Below are 5419 nucleotides of genomic sequence, written 5' to 3' on the forward strand. Positions count from 1 at the left end.
TTAAGATTTGCTTGTATGAGTAAACTAGTTTTGCCTACTCAGGGATTTTCAAAGCTGGTCTCCATTTGTTTTTAATTTTAACATGTCATCTCTGGCTCATCTTATTAAGCTCATGGCTCTCCTTAGGTCACCTCCAAGGGAAGAGTGTTACCTCTCCAGTGCGTCATTCCCAGGCCACTGGCTGTTGTCAGGTATACCAGCTGTGCGTCTGGGTAGGAAGACAGCATGGACTGCAAGGACAGCACTGAGATGCTTTTTCGTGTGTATCAGTCCTGACTGAACTAAAGGTAGTGGACGGTGTTTGAAAGTCCCTTGTTCACTTGTCTCAGCAGGCTTTGGCAGAGGCAGGGGCTGTCAGCGCAAAAGGTTGTCCTGACTTGTCCTAAACCAGGTCAGAACTTAGTGTCTTAAGCTGAGCTGGATCCTATACCTCTCTGCTCTTTCCTCCCTTTTAGGGATTTATGACGCTAGGGCCACTGAAGCCAAGCCTCACCCTGGATCATCGACTGATGCTTCATTGGACTTTCTTTGCTTGCCAAGAAAAACAAAGAGTCGTGGGCGGGGGCGGGGAGAGGCACAGCAGTGGTGTTTGAGAGGAGAACAGATGATGCACATAAAAGTGAAAGCAGCCACGAGCCACCACGCACCTCAGGGTACCTCTCTCTGCGAGGCGCATTTGTAGCAACAGGTTGGCAGGCGCCAGTTCTTTAAAAGGTTACCTCTTTCAGCCCAGCACCTGAATTTAACAGGGAAGATCAGCACTTAACCCACAGAAGTGAATCCCAGTTAATTTTATGCAGCATTCCAGATCCAAACCTTCAGTCATTCCTAAATTGTCTACTAAATTCAGTACAGATACCTCCCCTGGTATTTTAGGGTCTCAACCTACCTTTCTCACCTTCTCTCCACTACCTTCTACCTCAGCTAGCTGGACCACTAGCTCCCCAGAGGCCAGGTGTGGAGGCATTTCTTGGCGTCAGTCACACTTGAGTTCCAATGCCAAGCTCACTGTCTATTCACAGTGGGGTCTTGGGAAATCCACTTAAGTCTCTGAGCCTCTGTTTCCCCATCTGTAAAATGGGAGTAAAATAGAACTTAAATATCTTGGTGAGGATTCTGTAAGATGACTTCCAGGCTGTGGGAAGAGCCCAGAACCAGGTGTATAGTTGTTCAGTCAGTGCATTCATCTTCCCACCTTCTGTTTAACTACCTCTTCACCGCTCTCAAAATCTTCCTCTACTGCCCATTCTTCCCTTTTCCTTGTTGGTATTTGTCTCATTAGAAAGTTTCCTTTCTTCTCCGGCATCTTTTACACTGTAGCCATCGGTACTAGATTTAGTCCTCTCTATAAGACTTAATTTTTTCTTATTGTGGTAGAATATGCATTACATAAAAATTATCACTGTAACCAGTTTAATTATGCAGTTCAATGGCATTACGTACCTTCACATTATTGTGCATTTTTTAGCACCATCATTCTCCAGCTGAATTCAGCTTCTTCTAAGTCACAAAGCAGATCATGCGCAAATGCAGGCAGCTCTGTCTGCCTAGAAAACTCTTGGGGCTGACACCTATTCATCCTTCAGAGTCTGTCTGCCTTTTGAATCCTTGCCCTACCGGGTGAGGACTAAATGATATAAAGCATGTTTTCAGCTGTAAAGTACAGAAGATTCAAAATGCAGTGGTCGATCAGGAAAGATTGTTCATTCTCACATCACAAGAAGTCTAGGGTTGGTTAATCCAATGGCTCAAGGATGGTACCCAGGATCCAGAGAGCCTCCATCTTTCCTCTCTACCATCCTCAGGCAATGGACTTGTCCTTTTGGCATGGTTTGCCTCATGGTGTGAAGATGTTTACAGCAGCCAGGCAGGGTCCAGCCTTGTGTTGCTTTTTGGACACAAAGAAAACTTCAGGAGCCTCCTATCAGAGATCCCTGAATGTTTTCTTGGCCAGAATTATGTCACTTGCCCATGCCCCAGCTAGTCGCATGACCCAGAGAATGAGATTACGCTGAATACGCAGACCAGTCAAGGATCTGCCCCTGAGTAGGGTGGAGAAGGCTCCAGCACAGAGCTGAGTGAAGAGTGAAGAGAGTCATGGTTTTTTAGCAAGGAGGGGGAGAAGGAGTGGCTCTTCTTTAGTCTCCTTTATATTCCCAGGGCATAGCCTGTGCTTGGTACATAGTAGGCATTTAGTAATTATTTGTTAAATGAGGTCACAAGCCCAAATCTAGGATGTGGCATTTTTCACCCTGCTCTAAGTAACTGATAAGTGTCACCAGATATGGGCTCCATGATCGATCAGAGAGAGCTGTTTGAATATTTCTGCGGCATGGATGTCGTTTAGGGTCACCCCATTCCCTAAACTATAATTCTCTGCTCACCAAAATATACAAGCCACCAGTACACCTTATGAAAAATGAGGTGTATTTAGGTGTTTCAAAACAAATGAGCTTCCATATCTTGTCTAACAATTTGGCAGAGAGATAATAGCTGGATGGCATGTGATACTGACAAAGGTTTGGGAAAACGAACACTTCCATTCACTATTTGTTAAAATCGACAGTAATACAAATTCAGGGGAAGGTAATTTGATGATAACCCTTCAAAATGATAAGTGTATAAGTGAGTCTTTGGCACCAGCAATCCTCATTGTAAGAACATGGCCTCTAGAAATCCTCATGAGTCTATGCGAAGATATCTGTGCAGAAACATCGTGGTGAGTTTATTCATAATACTAAAAAAATATAATCATTTGAAACATCCATCAATAGGGGATTGATCTGATAAATTCTGGGACAACCTTATCCAAGAAATTTGATGCTATTAAAAAAACTAAGTAAATGCTATACTTAGTCTTAGCCCAAAGTCCGAGCAGAAGCAGTGCTTGTAGTTATCAATATGGTATTGTACATTTCAGAATTTGTCAAGAGGGTGGATCCCATGTCAAGTGTTCTTCACACACACACACACACACACGGAAACTCAGGGAAACAAAGGAACCTTATTAAATATGTGCAGTTCTTGATACATCAATTATACCTCATTCAAGCTGTTAAAAATTTAAATCCACATGTACCAAAAGATGCCCTTAGTCTACTGCTAAGTGAAAAAGAACACATTGCAAAATAGCATTTATATTAATAAGCACTTTTTGTATTTGTATTATCGGTATATGTTTTCTATTTGCCTGCTGTAAACCATTCTGAAAGATTTAACAAAACTTTAACGTCTATTTGTTATGGTAATGCTAGCTAGTGTAACAAATTGCCAAAGCTGCCTGGTGTGCACAGAAACAGGCGTCCTGACCAGTGTGCCTTTCTTCTCCAAGTAGAGATCCAGAGTTCTGGTTCCATCCTGAGGCCTGCCATTTTCCATGCGGGGTGTCTCAGAAGGAAGGCCTATAAAAGTTTTCTTGGGGCCAGGCCTGGAAGTGGTACATTTCACTTCTGCTCGTCCCCATTAGCTGGAATGTGCCACGTGGTCACACTGGACTACAGGCAAGGCTGGGAGAAGAGGGCCAGCCGTGTGCCCAGAGAGAGTGGGAAACAGGTCCCAATGAACACATTATAGTGTCTCACATTACACGCGCTGTAACATTCGAAGATTTTGCATGAGCAGGTATTACTCTCGTAATAGTAAACAAAAGATTGTATAAATAATCCTCTTCCTGGGTCTTTCTGACCCCATCAGGACCAGGATTGGGGGGCTTCCCACTATGATAAATCATTGATGTTCATCGCCTAGCAATCAGCCTCTTGGACATTCTGGTCAGGGTGAATCAGTTTCCCAAACCTCTGTGAGGGTGAAAATCAGACCCTGGCTTTGGTGACTCCATGAAGTTGCTGTAGTAGGCAGAATGATTGTCCCCTACCACTTCCTCTTCACAGTCATCCACATCCTAATCCCCAGAACCTGTGAATGATGTTTTATTACATGGCAAGGGGGAATTAAAGTCACAGAAGGAATTAAGGTTGCTGCTAATCAACTGGCTTTAAAAGAGAAGATTATCTAGGTGTGCCCAGTGTGATCACAAAAGTGTGACATGAGGAAGAGGGAGCCAGAAGTATGACACCAAAGAGATGGCCGTGTGAGAAAGACTCAGTTAGCCATTGCTGGCTTTGCAGATGGTGGAAGGGGCCACAAGCCAAGGAATTTGGTCGGCTCTAGATACTGCACAGTATAAGGAAATGATTTTCCCCAGGGTCTCCAGAGGAAAATGCAGCCATGCCAACACCTTGAGTTTAGCGCAGTGAGACCTATTTCAGGCTTCCAACCTCCTTCTGAACTCTAAAATAATACACTTGTGTTGTTTTAGGCCTCTAGGTTTGTGGTGATTTGTTGCAGCAGCGATAGGAGTGAATACAACTGAGCATCCTGCCTAAGGAATTCAGCAGGGTTGTTTGGAGATTTCTCTCTCTGGATCTAACAGTAGTCTCTGTTTGTAGAGTCAAACTGATGTCGGTTGGAATCTGGACCTCACCACTCACCAGTTGGGTGAACTTCAGCAAGTCACTTCATCTTTCTGAGCCTCATTTTCCTTAACTGTAAGATGCAGATGCATATGCTCTTAGAGTTATCGTGGTTAACAAATGACGCTGTTTTTGTGTAACATGTAGGATATGTGCCGTAAAGAACACATATGACACTGGCTTCGAGAAGATCCCTTTTTTTACTTGCCACTAGGAAGCTTCAGCTCAAGCCAATCAAGGCCTGCCCTTGGCCTGCCATTTTGTCTAATGTTTTGGAAGACATTCTTGACATATGGTTAGAAGACATAAATATCAATGAACTACAAGTTAATGTAGATCATTGTGTACTAGAGGCTCTTCTGAGGTCCCAGCAGGGTGCAGGGAACAAGGGGCCCAGAAGCTCCCTCCTCAGCCTCCCCACTGCCAAGGTCCCTTCTGCTTATTCCTATAGGTGGGATTGGTTCCCGCTTGGGTCAGAAGGCACCTTATCTCTCATTTTTCCGAGGTGGGGAGACTTGTTTTTCTCTCCATGTTGAGACAGTGTTCAGTGATGAAACACCTGATCCACTTAATGCCCCAAATTCACTCTTTTCTCCACTGTGAACCGGTCTGGTAAGGAGTTTTATTCCCTTAAGTACTCAGCCCAACTTCAATCCTGAGTGGAAGAGACTATGGCTTGAGGCTTAATAGGGAGAACCTTAATCCCTAATTACTATTATGAGTATTTTGCAGAAGGAATGTTTCTAATTGTTTTCTCTGATATCTGGGTGAGGGGCCAGGTACTGGATGGTTTATATCTGGCCAAAGTAAAATTCTTATGGTTTTTATTTCATCAAAACCTAAGCCAGACAGAAGCTTCATGAGACATGGTATAGTCTCAACAGGGGTTGGTGGGGACCGTTCTGGTTGGGCCGGTAGGGACTGTTCTGGTCGTTTGGAGCAGTCGT

This window comes from Pteropus vampyrus, unplaced genomic scaffold (genome assembly GCF_000151845.1).
Source record: "Pteropus vampyrus isolate Shadow unplaced genomic scaffold, Pvam_2.0 Scaffold31, whole genome shotgun sequence".
Taxonomy (NCBI): domain Eukaryota; kingdom Metazoa; phylum Chordata; class Mammalia; order Chiroptera; family Pteropodidae; genus Pteropus; species Pteropus vampyrus.